A 16,189-nucleotide genomic window follows, 5' to 3' on the forward strand; every position below is an offset into this window, starting at 1 on the left:
TGGCATGTCAGTTCATTATATGAGATACAGTGTGTCACTTGTTTTTGCCTAGTTGTGGAATCTTAGTGCATGTGTTATATATAATTCTACAATATCTAATACTTTTACACCGTAGATACATATTGATACATCGAAAGTATATTTCCGTGTTTCATAACTCTAAAGTAAATAAAATGGGTTAAAGACAATTTTCCTGAGTTTATCATTATACTAGTATCAGTGTCGGTTATTGTGCTATATATTTTTCTGAGTACCAGAGCTTCTAATCGAAGCTTTTTAAAAACATATATTAGCATCTCACCAATGTTACTGTTTCATCAATAATATTTAAGATACCCTCTTCGTTTTTACGCTTTTTGTTTTCAATAATCTCAACTTCTGAAGTCCTTTTAATGATGACTCATTACTGAATTTCTATGCAAGCCATATATCACTGGGGTCAGACAAGGAGGGTATCGAGTTTTGACGCTATATTGAATTTCATTGCATACTTTCTTGTCAACAAGGCCTATTAAGACATGGAAACACTGAATAGCGTTGTAGATTAGCATCAGCTGAACACACACACACACACACATATATATATATGTATGTGTGTGTGTGTGTGTATGTATATATATATATATATATATATATATATATATATATATGTATGTGTGTGTGTGTGTGTTTGTGTATGTATATGTATATATATGGATATATATGGATATATATATATACATATATATATATATATATCTGTCTCTATCTATATCTGTCTGTATCTCTCTCTCTCTATCTATCTATCTATCTATCTATTTATTTATCTATCTATCTATCCAGCCATGAGTGGGTTCGCTTGCTGGTGTGGAATGGTGTAGAGTCCTGTTTTCAGACATAGGGTCTTCCAACAACCATCCTCTTGACCCAGGGTAGCACTACCTCCTCGAGGCATTCGATGTAGGCCTCCGTGTTGAGTTTGAGGTTGTGTGGGAAGATGGAGCCTTAGCGTCGCCATCACTAGTGATCACTCCAAACACCATGATGTTGACTGGATGTTTGACTTTTATCACTCTCGGTACGTTTTGGTGACACGGCACGTCAACATATTGACACCCAAACACTCTGAAATGTTTGTACTGGAGCTTTCGGTGCGAATACCAAGCAGTACAGCATATCGTTTCCAAATTTCTGGCAGAGTGAATGGTGTCTTAGAGTTGTTTTTCTCACAGACGGTGCTTAACTGACCCTACTATACTGTGTAGTCGACAAAATCAAAAACAAACAATGCGCATGCGCGAAATTAAAAATATAAAATGGTGACAATTTACCCATCGCACCCTGTACAGATACCTGGTACACGAAATTGCGGCAATATTTAATTAAAATAGCCATCAGCTAATAATACTTAAAGCATACACACTATCGATAGACCAGTTGCTGCAGTATTTGTCCTGAGACAAATGTGAAGGTGCGTGGCTTAGTGGTTAGGGCATTCGGCTCACGATCGTAAAGTCGTGAGTTCAATTTCCAGCGACGCGTTGAGCAAGACACTTTATTTCACGTTGCTCCAGTCCACTAAGTTGGCAAAAATGAGTAGTATCTGTATTTCAAAGGGCCAGTCTTGTCACACTCTGTGTTACGCTGAATCTCCTTGAGAGTTACGAGAAGGGTACACGTGTCTGTGGAGTGCTCAGCCACTTGCACGTTAATTTCACGAACAGGCTGTTCCGTTGATCGTATCAGCTGGGACCCTCGTCGTCGTAACCGACGGAGTGCTCCTGTTTGTCCCGAGATAACTTCTCTTGTGGATTTACTGTGTTAAAAATACAATAAATATCAGTGACGAAGATGTGTTACCGCAGCGGCCAGCGAACGCTTCAGAGGCATTTCGGCATTTTTAGCCTTTTCAACTGTGCATACTTGCAGCCACCTACATTCTCGGATGTGAATTAGTAATCTCTAAGAAGTGAAAGAATAACATTCACTGATGTTGTGAATAGCTGCTCGGCTGATTAAGAATCTGGTATATGCAACTAAGGCAGTATTTGATTAAAATAGTCATCAGTATATCATGCATTATATATATCCACTGTTGATAAGCAGCTTATTGCAGTATTTATCCTGAGATAGCATTTCTGGGAAGCTTTTCTTGTGTTAAAAACGCAATAAATATCAGAGACGAAACTCCGTCCCAGTAGCGACAAGCAAGAGCGCCAGATGCCTCTTTTCAATATTTGAGACACAACGAATTCTTGTCCAACGAAATGTATTTGGCACTCCGTTGGCCACTGCTGGGATGAATTTTCGTCTGTTTCCGATATTGCGTTTGTAAGACAGCAAGTCCAAAAAAGATGTTATTGCAGGACAAACGGCAGTAACCTGTCTATCATCAGTGTGTATAGATGAGTTATTGTACAAACATGGCTACTTTAATTAAATACTCCCTCAATTGCATATGATGAATTTTTTTAGTATGATACATTTATACGTATATATATGTACGTTGGTGTGAGTGAGTGTTAATGTTTGTATTTTTTCCTGTCTTTGTGTGAATGCATATATGCATATATGTAGTTGTATATGTAAGTGTTTGTGAGAGAGAGCTATGTGTATATACATATTCACTTTAAGTGCATATCTTACTTGACAAAAACTGAAAATAATTATGAAATATACTTTTATGTTGTACAAGGTCATACAAAATTGCTTCATTTGTATATAAAACATAAATACAATAATATAAAACCCATGTAGCAATCCAAAACAGCTTGACTGAAATAAATATGTATAAATTCAGACTAGTTGTTTTATATTTTACTTCTCTTGTTTGTAGCCACTTAACTTCGTGTTTTTTATCATCTTTTTTGTTCATGCACTGGGAAAATACGAGAACTTGAACATATTTTGATTTCGTCAGTACATTTCAGAGTTTGTTTCTTGATCTTAGAAACGCCGTTGCAAAATGTTCGGGTGGCTTGATGAAACATCTAGTTTTTGAATTCTTTATATTTAAATTGCTAAAAATCGGTTTCTCGTATACTCTTAGAATGAAATCTTACACATAAAGCGTCTATATTCCAGAGAAACAAGAAAAAATTGAGCAACTTTACAATAACTGGTTTGCGTGAACACTGTCAATATGATATAAACTTTTCTCACATACATCAATAAATATGAAGATTTGTAAATTTTAGGTGACAGAAACTTAAAATATTGTGCTCTCAAATTTCACGATCTAGTACTTAAAGCACAATATGAGTGTAATTTTGTGGAAAATTTTATAAGCTTTAATGGAATTAAATTATTTCAGAACGATAACAAAATACGTTAAATGAATGTCAAATTGAATACTTACTCAATTTGATATGCTATATTTTCTCCCTCGACATAACATTTTAGTAGACTTTCATATTATCTTCTTCAAAGGGCACCATAAAAGGAAGTAGTTTTTCATCTTTTCGTTATAATGGCCACGTAGCTATAGAAATTCAAACCAACAACAGATTTTCAATTCTAATTTCGTTCAAATTATTTTATTATCTATCTGAAGTTTAAACTATTTCGCTTTATCTAACCTTTGCCAAAACAGTTGCTGAATTTCAGAAAGTTATATATTAAATTCTGAAATCGTAGAACACTGTGTTGTAAGGTTTCAACGCGCGCACGCACACACACACGCACACACATACACACACACACACACACACACACACACACACACACACACACACACACACACACACACACACACACACACACACACACACACACACACACGCACACACACACACACACACATATATATATATATATATATATATATATATATATACAGGGTTGGTGGAAAGTAACTAGACATTAGAAATTGCTTATAGAATTTTTAGTATCACTGAAGTAATGACGAAAAAGTTTTTAAACAGAAATAGGGATTTTCTTTTCTTAGTGTCTTATTTTTTATTTCTTATTTTCCAGATGGCCGCTCACTTCGCTGTTCAGGAGTGACCGGCCATGATAGCAGCACGCTATGTAGTGTGGAACCGCATTGTTTTAGTGCAGAGATGATAGCGTGCATGCAACCCTACGTCCAGAGTCAATAAACAATTGTCATGCAAAGCTGATGATCACGGGCTCTGTGAACGTTGCAGGAAGAAGTGGCCGTCCAACCACATCCCGATCAACGGAGAATGTGGCAACAGTGCAGGAATTGTTTAATTATGTTTAATCGCAGCCCACAAAAATCACCAAGTCCAGCAGCTCGTGAAAATAGACTAACAAGACGGAATACGTACGGTGTTGCATAAAAGATTGAATTTTCGTCCGTGAAAACCAGATTACGTGCAGGAGGTAAAACCTGAAGAATGTGACTGCAAAAGTCCAGAACTCCAAGAAGTTCAGATTTCACTCCATGTGATATTTACCTGTGGGGTTACACAAAAGAGGAGTACAAGACAAGACCTCGTACACTGGAGGACTTGGAGACACGGATTCAGGAGGTTCTCAATGATATCCCAGACGATGTCCTTCGGAAGATTGTTTATTCCATCCCTGGCCGTTTGAAGGAACATACTCTTGCTATGTTGAAGATATCAACATAGTATCAAAAGCACCTCCACAAGGCAATATCCATGAACCTGAACTAGGACCATGGAGATCATCTAGCAAAGAGCTAACTCCCTCCACCAGAGTATTAAGGTAACAATAGATTAGTGTAGAAAGCAGACTACCTGTTTTAGATACTGAACTGGAAACTAGGAATAACAAAGTTCACATTCTCCATTCTCTTTATACCAAACCCATGGCCTCCAAACACATGTAGTTTTCTGAGTAAAGAGACGGGATCAGAGTGTTCAAAGGAGCCATGACAATATTCAAGGCCATCTTAGAATGACGCAAATAGGATCTGCTCACTATACAGGGGTAAATCATGGAATAGCATAGAGAGAACTTAGAAGATAGGCAAGGTCAACTTATGATATGACAGCCAAAAGTACTAGAGTGTCAGGTTCGTCGACGGAGGCGAACTAGCATATCATTTTAGAAAAACTTCAGATAAATTGTGTATTAGAAAGGTTAGGAACCCCCATAAAATCCATGATCTGTAAAACATGCCCATTTGAAAGAACCCTCTGTACTGAGAAGAACTGTATATTGTGTAGAGTAACCCCACAGATAAACTGCAAAACTAGAAATGCAGTCTATACTATAAGGTGTATAGAAGGTGCAGAAATAGGAAACATAGGTGAGAGCATAAGTGAACACTGGTGAGAACCCAAGGAAGAAAAAAGTTCGTCGGCGCTATACCAACATGTTAAATTAGAACACTATAGATAACATATATGTTAGGAACTTATCAAGACATAGAACATCAAGACATAGAACAGACACGACACTCAGACAGATTACAGAGGTCACACATAATAGAAAATAGATAGCCGCAACAGAAAACGGGAATGGATACTAACGCATCACCCACCACCACCACCTTACCGCCACCACTGCTCTAACTGACGAAGATAAACATGAAATGATGAACACAAGAATTGCTTCAGTATCGGTAGCCTCATTAACACCAACCACTGTGCGTGGATGATACCGATAAGTGCCAAAGAACTGCAGCCGTTCCGTCCTGAACAATACCTGCCCTAATGGTGCCGCCATCAGAATCTAGTGATTAAACAAGAGACATGTCCAGGCTTCCGCACTGCAGCCCAAGCGATTAACCACTGCCTCGCGTAGTGTGCAGTATGATTCTCAATTAGGCATAGTCATGGTGTATCAATGTCTCTAAGTGGTACCTGGTTGTTCGGCCCTGAACCTATTTGTTGAAAAACTGCTCTATTAGCACGAACCTATAATGGAATATATGAATTTAAGAATCATCAACAGCTTTTAAACTCCCTAATGATATCTATATATCTAAAAATACAATGAAGATCTACTCTTAATCGATCAAACATATTCTAAAATCGGATGCATTAATAACGGTAATTGGATCCTACTTAAGCTAAATAATTTATTAGGAAAATTTTCCCCATAGACAACACAAATCATCTGATGTGAAGTGAAGCAGAAAGCTATAAAATATGTATTTACAAAACACCAGATAAGATACCTGAAATGCTTCAAACGAAGCTAAATATTTTTAGTAGGCAGTAATTAAATGATGTAACGATAAATGGATGCTTTAGCTACCACAATGGTTCACTAACGATGATGAATTTATTCTGGAACAGTTGACAAATATCTGCATCTATTTTTCAAAGCCTAAAAGCAAATATCGTAATGTCGATATCTTTTGTTTTCGACATTTCCAATTCTCTACATGGATTCGTTTATTTGCAATATTGTAGAAGAATACTAATCACTTATTCACTTTTGCAAAATATACAAGGCACAGCGGGATTTCTCGTGATGATAAGGTAAAACTATTCATATTTAAAAATTATCCAACAAAAGATAAATATTCAAAGTTAAGTATCTGCTAGGCGTGAAACAGGAGGTCGTGAAACACAAAACAAACAAAATGCGAAATACATTGCAAGCAACTAGAATCTCATAATTTAACAAACGACAATATTTCCCTTTCTTTAAAGCATGTCGATTCTATCAAGTTCATATCCAATATCCGTTACTATAATAATCCACACGATACAATAATTAATTTGGGTACTGTATTCTAATTAATACTAAATTATAATGCTGGACTTGCTTATTCCTATGTTAGCCGTCGTTCCGCATACTCGTCATCAAAGGGGTTTTAATTTTAATTACTCGTTCTCTCAAAAATAATTTATCTCAAATTACATTACTCAATAAGTTATTTCTTTTTGAATTAGTTGAGTGCATTTTGACAGATTTCGTGACTTCTTCAAACTCAAAATTCATTAACTTATAAAGATTTTTCTTTAAAAAAAAATAGTATTGTTGCTTAAAGGCATTTGTTGACATCTTAGAGATTTTAAACCAGCCTACAAATTAGTCAGTTTCATCTGCAACATCACAGATCTAGTAAGATCTTCTACAGAGATATGATGAGTGTATGCCTTTAATGGATAATACATTACAGTACTTACACTTTTTAAATGGTAGCGGTGGAAATTAGTTGTTAGTTAAATATAAGTGGCGTTCATTAAAAATTACCCCTGACCCATTTCCCAAGGACTGACATAAACGAAACTTAGCATAATTATTAGTCATTCTCTACAGAGAATGACTAATAATTATTTATGCAGTTGTGAAGACCTCGTCTGTAGAAGTCGGTAGGTTGCGTCTGGAGCCAAGACTTTACATCGGAAATAAGTTTATCGTCATTCGGAAAGTGCTTCCCCGTCAAAAAAGACATCATGGTTGGAAAGAAGTGGAAGTCAGATGGTGCAAGGTCGGGAGAGTAAGGGAAATGAGGAAGGATTTCCTAACCGCAGCAGTGTGTTTTCATCTGGATAATACGTGCATTGTGAACTGGGACGTTTTCATGGAGGAGGCGCACGTCTTTGGTCAGAATGCCACGCCTCTCTGCTTTGATGGAATCCCACATTTTCTGCAGCAGTGAAGCTGCTGAAGTTAATTGTGGTGCCCTTTACCAGAAAATCCATCGTCACTATTCCGTGCTGTTCCTAAAAGACTGTGAACATCACCTTGCCTGCTGAGGGTTGAGCACGAGCCTTCTTTGGAGACGGTGAGTTATCATGCTTCCATTGCTTCGGCTGGACTTTAGTCTCAGGATCATTGTGATGGATCCACGTTTCATCCTGTGTTAAGTCTGCCGAAAATGTCCTCCTCGTTTTCTTGGCACATTGCAAAAAAAAAAAGAGCCTAGGAGCAACTGACTCGTTCCTGCTTCTGAAAAGATGTGGGCATCCAGGGAATCTATTTTGCAAACAACTTCCGCATGTGCAAATGGTCGTGGATGATATTTTCCATGGACCCTACTCTTATTTTCATTTCTTGGGTTAGTTATCGAATAGTTATCCGGTGATCCTCCAAAATGGCGGCTTCCACTTTATGGATGGTGTCGTCATCAATGACAGAATGTGGTAGTCCAGGAATAGGAGCAGTTTCCACCGATGCCCAACCACATTTGAACTGGCGATGCCAGTGCTTGCATCGTCACCATAAACTTCTGTAATCTCATCGAAAGTCTCTTTTGATGTACCACCTTTCAAGTATAAGAACCTGATCACTGCTGCATATAGTGTTGGTATATAGTCACTGAAATCATGTCTATTTTGCTTTTGCTTATGAACATCTGTATTGGTAACTATGGTGTCGTTGAACATATATTGTTGATTTTAGTGTTGTTGATTACACTGCTGTTTTTGTATTTGTGATTGTGGACTTATTGAGTGTCTCTACTGAATTGTTTACATTAATTATTGTTTTGGTTTGGGCGTGTCTATTACCGTGTCTTTGTTGACGAATGACAACGATTAATTTATTTTAGTTTCATTTTAAGCTTTTGTCATACCTAATGTCTTTCTTGCTAAAATCGTTGCCTTCCCCATGATTTGTCTCAATCTTACGATTTTGACCCCAACATTTTACTTAAGTGTAAGAATGTAAAAAACGTTTTAAACACACACACACACACACACACACACACACACACACACAATTAGTCTATTTCGTTTCGTTTTTAGGCATACATTCTAGTTCACTTGTTTTAAACAATATTTTGCAATTTCTAATTTGATACTTGTCAGAAAATCTAATTAATAATTTTATTCCATAAGTTTAAGAAAAGAAAAAGAATGCTTGAAGGGACCAAATTGTGTGGATGCTGTAAAATATTACCCAAACCATTATGTGCATTGATACATGAAATGCAGAATTATCGATTAATTTAACCAATATGGAAGACAGAATATTTGGAGTTAATATTTTTAAATATTAAAAAAGAATACGAAAGACATGTTTTAATAATTATTTACACTTGGTAATTCTATTTTAGAAAACTATTCCGCAAATTAAATCTATCTTAAACATGTTGCATCAAATTATATTTCGTAATATTGCTTTTATTTAATCTTTTTCTTCGGTGAATTGCAGTAATACATTGAAAGAATCGAATTTCTATAGAGTTGTTGAAGATATGCTATCATCTGCAGCTAAGGGAATATCGTGGAAATGAATGAAAATATATCGGGAGAATTTTCTCTTTACAAGTAGCTTTCCCCAGGTACTCCTGCTGTTACGTCGTTACTTTTATAATAAAATATATTTCCTTACTTGAACAAGCAAGGATTTTCATCTTTGTTTGGTTTCTATAATAGGAACTTCATAACATTCAACATGTGCACAGTTTGATCTCTCTCTTTCCACACTTTTCTCTGTTTTCAAAACAACAATCTCAAATTATTTTCATATACAACCTTACACTGCATACAGTTTAAGAACGTTCCGTACACTATGACATGCTGTCCTTATCTTCCAATTGTATTTTCGTCTGTAATTAATTATTTAATTATTTTTATCCTTCAGTATTATTTTCTCTCTGTTCGTGTAAGAATTATTTATTACCATCGAAAATCACATAGTTCCTTTCTGCTGTTTTATCTCATTAAACATATTTAGACAGCCCTCATCAAAAACCTGATATCAATAGCAACATCATTACTATTAATTCACCAATCATATACCACTGCAACTGAGTTCACAACTGAGTTCATAGCTGAGTTTACTACCGATTTGATTGACAGTTTTGAAAGTGTTAATTCAAGATTTAGTTTTTGTATCTAGTTATTCAATGAATGTATTCCTCAAGTGGCTCATTAGTAAATGGCGTTCTTGAATCAACATAATCGAAATCAGAATTAGTAGTATAAGTTAAGTAAATTGACTTCTACCGGAAATCGATGAAATATATAAGGCAACAAAAGGCGTTTAGTGATGGTTAGATTTGCTAACATTAGTAGTGAAATATTGCTGTGTCTTCTTCACAACTGATGAAAATGTCAGACTGAACAGTTGTGATAAAATGTAAAATAATGGGACAGGCTAGCCAGGACTGAATGCTTATCGAACGATATATGTTCATCGTATGGAAATATTTTTTCCAACACACATGACCGGTATCAGAAAGCGAAAGAAGCGATGGTACAAAAGACATCAAAACGTTTTAAAAAGGTGTTTTCAAATCACAAATACAAGCTAACAATTCCATTTATAAGCACACATAAATGCTTTTCAGAACAGAAATAATAACAGTAATAATTATCTCTACTCTAGGCAAAAGGCCTTGAAAAATTTTGGAGGAAGTGAGCTAGTTGATGATACCGACCCCAGTGCGTAACTGGTACTTATTTCATCGACGCCGAATGGATGAAAGCAAGGTCGACCTCGGTGGGAATTGCACTCACAACGTAGCGGCAGACGAAATACTGCTAAGTATTTCGTCCGGCGTGCTAACGATTCTGCCAACTCGCCGCTTTAATAACAGTAATAATAGCAATAACAACAGTAGAAACAGCAACAACAACGACAAAAATCGGAAGTGCCGTCATTATCTCCTTTCTCAGCGCCATGACGCCATAGAGAATATATTAAAAAATTTCGGCCCTGAACATACGAAAATATGCCGTGGAAATATAACATAGTTTCCTTAATATTACGGCCTGGAAAATGAACATTTATCAAGCGAAATAATATTACACATCCGTTCAAGTCGAGATAGCTTTCAAAACATTTCTACAACCATAACACAAGATCGTCCAATGCCTAATTACACTCCGATAAGAATGAGAATACTACATTACTGCGGAGGAGTCATTATAACATCCATAATATCATGCAGCTACCATAAAGGGCTGTCGAATACGAATAGGTTATAGCAGAGATTCATTACAGCATAGAAAATTTAAAAGAAACGGCAATACAGTGGACTGGACATCAATAAAATAAGCACATACATATGTATGTATATAACAATTGACCTTACCTACCGTCCCAGCAAGCATTATACTTTAATACTCTTCGAAATTACAAAACTGAGGAACATTTCGTTACATACAAAACATTGTAATTCTCAAAGAATACCGATGAAACGATATGTAATAGAATAGCCATATAAATAAAATTAGTTTACATACTAAAGAACCATTACCAGTACACATACACCTGAGTCACAAAGCTAAGTAGAAACCCTGTTCCAAGACATCACCCTGAGCCAATACAATGACAGAGAAAACAATCGACCAAATATCTTTTCATTTTCTACCAGACGTAACTCGGTGCAAAGCATAAACTCTCATACAAACTTCAAATTAAACCAATCAGGAAAATGCTACCAAGAAAAGAAAGTTCACAAAATGCAATGACAAACCATTAACAACAGATTGTTCAGTTACAATAGATAGAATAGCTAACGATAGAACAATCACCAACATAAACACCACAGAATACATATTCAACAGCAACACAGTCACCAGCTACATTGTAATCCATGCAAGGATGCCACCGCATTCACCAACATTGACATTGCAAAACCTAATGTCAGCAACACCGCAACCACCAGCAACCACATTACTGTATATACATTCAACAACAGCACAATCACCAACGTTGCTTGAAAATCATTATTAGATGTCCAGACACATATGCAACACTTATTCGTTCGGCCAACAAACGGCAGGGGTGTGTTGGAAAGTCAGTTCTAAGAGTCAAAACACATACATTTCTTCTGATAACTACATCTCACTTATTCAGGTCGGACAAGTATAAAAGAACACCAACACATAGAAACAGCTGAACATCTATATCCTCATTAGCCCCAGGGACTATGTTCCCACCAATAACAAATGAAAAAGAGTACCAACCAGTTGTTAGTGTCTGATTGTGTCTTATCTTGCCCGTCTATGCTGTGGCCCTCTCCAGAGTCTACTGAAGTACAACCCTTACGCAACCGCTCAACCTGCTAGACATGGTAACTAAATCGTCTTAAATCTTAAAATACCATCTAAAAATGGGAAGAAGAAATTGGGATAAAATGGTCCTAGATACACTGCATTAGAATAGCAAGGCAGGGTATTGACGGATGGTATACCTTTGACGTGTCACTGTTTCGGATCCTGATTGTGACGTTGTGTGTCATCGTGACTAATACATTTCACAATTCTCTATCAAGCCTGTATGTAGGTACTGTATGTAGTACTCTTCATCATCATACAGGACAACAATACTGTGAAAATGAGTAGTTCACTGGCATGAAATGCTACATTTGGCTCACATCATATCCAAGAGATTTATCTTTCATTTGTTATCACCGGAAAAATCTTGAACCTATAATATTAAACAAATGAAATTATTTCTAATTCAATAACACAATTTCACTAAACAATAATTATCTATCAACATTTTGACTGGTGATACCTACTCCAAGAATTACTGCATTTTTAAAATGTTAATTCGGCAATTTTATAAAACTCCGAACGTATTCCGCTGCAATACTCGACAGTGACAAAACATTTAATATGCAGCTTATTTTTTTCAGTTGAGAGTTTTCAATATAAAATAGATAACTACACTGTCTGAGGGTGGTAGCTGAGGGAAATGAATTTTTTGTGAAAGCAAACAACGGACTTGCCATGAATCGAAAGCGCTTGACAGAAAGAAATCGATTGCCTGAAGCTAGAAAGACATAAAATTCTCTTGAGAAATATTTGATGCTTACAGAATAGAAATTATGTAAAAAAAAAACAAAACTGATGTTTTTCATTTGTTTCGGTCATTATACAGTGGCCATCCTGGGGCACCACCTTGAAGGATGTATTAAGCAAAATAGACTACACTGCTTATATTTTCTCAAGCCTGGAGCTTACTCTATCCGCCTTTTCACCGAACCATTAAGTTACGAAGACGTAAACAGACAACATCGGTTGTCAAGCAGTATTGGGGACAGATACAAAGACAGATACAGACAGAGAGATATACATACACACACACACACACACACACACACACACACACACACACACACACACACACACACACACACACACACACACGACGGGTTTCTTTCAGTTTCTGTCTACCAAACAAGGCTTTGGTTGACCTACGACACACACAAGAACTGAAGCCGGAACCCTGTAGTTGAGAAGCTAACTTCTTACCATAGAGGCACTGTTGCACCCATATAAAGAATAATGGTATTTATTACTGAACTATTTCCAGAAATTTCTCACAAAGTTTATATTTACTAGCGGGACCCGTGAATATTTCACAGAATTAATTGTAAACCTATTGAGTTATTCCTGAAAACTTTATTCCAAAAGCCTAAAAGCGTAGCCCGTGTTGTGTCTGTCTGAAGAGACAGTTGCTCATCTGCTAATCAGTGAAAAGTGAAGGAAATTGGAATACGATGATAACTTAATGCACTTTATATATAAACTTTATATATACTTTATGCACAAAAAGTAGGTAGCACCGTCTCTCCCTCGCATCCATTTTCTCAAGAACAGTACTTGCTCTGTTATACCATTTACCGCAGCTGCTTTCGTCCCATTTCTTCTGTTTATAATCTCCTCAGTTTTAAAGAAAATATGTTCATCCATTATTTTTCTCTTTATCTACAGCATATCTTGCTCCTACCATACTTTGTGCACATTCTTATCGTCTATTTGTGCGTGTGCATATATTTTAAATGTAATTAAGCTTGAATCAAATTAACAACAGCATTAAGTAGAATTAAAGTAAAACTTACAAACTTGGAGCTTTCTATTAAATAGGAAAAATCGTTATTTTCTTATGCAGGCATCTTAATTAAAGCTATCAAGATTTAAATTTATAAAAATAGACAAAGAGAATATTTAGGAACCTCAGCAGGTAAAACATAGTTACAAACCGGGAAGAGAATGCAAGTTCATACTGACTCTACACACTTTTGTCGGTAGCAATAGATCACAAAAAGGCGCCCATTCTGATTATTATCAGTTTAAGACATCTAAGTTATCAATTCTCAAGGACACTCACACACGTACGCGAATCGATAGTTTTTAAGTCAATTTCTATTTATCTAATTTTGAATATTCTCGCGAAGTACTCAGTAGTACTTGTTTAACCTTAGACCAGTCCTGATCAACAAAATCAATAATTAGGTAACTGAACTGTCGGCATCCTAACTTTTTTTTTTAATATATTTCAGCAACAACAGTCTGACAATTAACTACACGGACGTGCCCTAGGAATTAAGTAGTTAAGTACAGTGACGATGCACAAATTTGTTCAGCAATTCGGTAATGAATATTCGTATAGAAATTATTGGTACATCTAAGTAATCCCCAAAGATGTAGCATTTAACAAATTAATGTATCTAACACACACACGCGCGCGCACGATATAATATATATATATATACATAAATGTATGAATATATAGTATCTTCTACTATAGCCCAGGGCTGGTCAAAGCCGTGTGAGTGGATTTGGTTGATGGAAACTGAAAGAAGCCCGTCGTATCTCTCTCTCTGTGCACACACACAAACACATATAGGCGCAGGCATGGCTGTGTGGTAAGAAGCTTGCTTTCCAACCATATTGTTCCGGGTTCAGTCCTACTGCGTGAGACCTTGGGCAAGTGTCTTCTACTATAGCCTCGGGCCGACCATTGGCTTGTGAGTGGATTTGGTAGACGGAAACTGAAAGAAGCCCGTCGTATATATGTATGTATATTTATGAGTGTTTGTCTTTGTTCCTGTGTTTGTCTTCCCACTATCGCTTGACAAGTGATGTCGGTGTGTTTATGTCCTCATAAAGTGACCGATAGAAGTACTAGGCTTACGAAGAATAAGTCTTAGGGTTGATTTTTCGACAAAAGCCCGTTAAGGTCTGGCTCCAGCATGGCCGCAGCCAAATGATTGAAACAAGTGAAAGAATCAAAGAATGTGTGCATCTCTCTCTCTCTCTCTCTCTCTCTCTCTCTCTCTCTTTTTCTGCTTGTCCCCTACCACTGCCGGGCAACTGGCGTTGATGTGTTTACGCCCTCTTAACCTAGCGGTTCGGCAAATGAAACCAATATAATAAGAACCATGCTTTTAAAAAGACGTACTGAGGTCGACTAATTCGACTAAAAATTCTTCAAGATGGTGTCCCTGCTTGGCTGCTGTCTAATAACTGAAGCAAATACAAGATAAAAGATACATACATACATACATGTATGTATGTATGTATGTATGTATGTATTTATTTATTTATGTGTTTTAGCCAAGTGGCTGCGGTCATGCTGGTGCACCACCGGGTATGTATGTATGTATTATGTATGTGTGTATGTATGTATGTATGTGTGTATGTATGTATGTACCTATGTATGTAATAAAAGAATGAAATGCAGTGGAAAATTAGTGAATATATTATATGATGTAAATATATTCATAAGTACGTAGTAAAAGTTAAGATGTGGTACTTTTAATATTTCTCTGGATTGCAGAAGAGTGATTGTTCAATTTGGGCGATCATTTGTATCCTGGCACAATATATTCCTTTTTGACGGATGGCTGTATGAAACGGAAGGCTGTTAAACTATAGAAATATTTCAGCTACTTACTAATGTTATAGCGATTTCTCTTCAACACTTTTTCATGATTGTTCTGTTTTTTGTTTTTTATCCCGAAAATAATTTACGACACGGGAAAACTTGATCGAATAAAGTTAACTTTCATTAAAAGCTGATGAACTAACGAGTGAATCTCTACTGGAGCGATCTATCAGCTAGGAACAGCAACCAATGCCCCCTAGTCAAAGCCTTCAATCTTAATAAGGAAGGACACGTTAGACAATTATATACGAAAAGACGGTGTTGTCAAGATTGGAACGTCTTTTGTTGTATAACTGCTTGATTAGATCTGACTTGAGTTTAAGTAACAACACAATAGCGACAACAAAAATAGCTAATGAGACGCCAGAGATAAGAACACTTCTGTCACAGAGTATTGATTTTCAAATGAAATTATTTCGTATACAAGTTGCAATGTTATAATACTACTGAATTCTCCAGATGTATAGAATTTCATAGATTAATTCCATTTGAAAGTAGTAATTATTTTACGTCATTTTATTTATGACGCCTTACCATTTCGACTAAAATGTCGTCTCTATGTTCAAAACGAACATTTTCGGGGTTACTTAAATCGTAGCCGTGAAGACAATGCAGTGAAAGTAGGAATAATTTTAGAAAAAAATATACATTGTAAGAAATTGTATTTTTTTTTCACGAATTCACG

At 36.3% G+C, this 16,189-nt stretch overlaps 1 long non-coding RNA gene across 1 annotated transcript in view; it reads right to left on the reverse strand.

Annotated features, from left to right (window-relative positions):
• The window catches only part of LOC128249198 (uncharacterized), a 97,966-nt gene extending 85,855 nt beyond the window's left edge, over positions 1-12,111 (reverse strand). The window contains exons 1-2 of the long non-coding RNA XR_008265314.2: positions 12,020-12,111; positions 3,338-3,460 (exon numbers count right to left, since the gene is read on the reverse strand). This is a non-coding gene — a long non-coding RNA (uncharacterized LOC128249198). The remainder of the gene's footprint in view (positions 1-3,337; positions 3,461-12,019) is intronic.
• Between the last annotated feature and the right edge of the window lie 4,078 nt (positions 12,112-16,189).

Source organism: Octopus bimaculoides, chromosome 12 (assembly GCF_046866305.1).
Source record: "Octopus bimaculoides isolate indiv1 chromosome 12, ASM4686630v1, whole genome shotgun sequence".
Classification (NCBI taxonomy): Eukaryota; Metazoa; Mollusca; class Cephalopoda; order Octopoda; family Octopodidae; genus Octopus; species Octopus bimaculoides.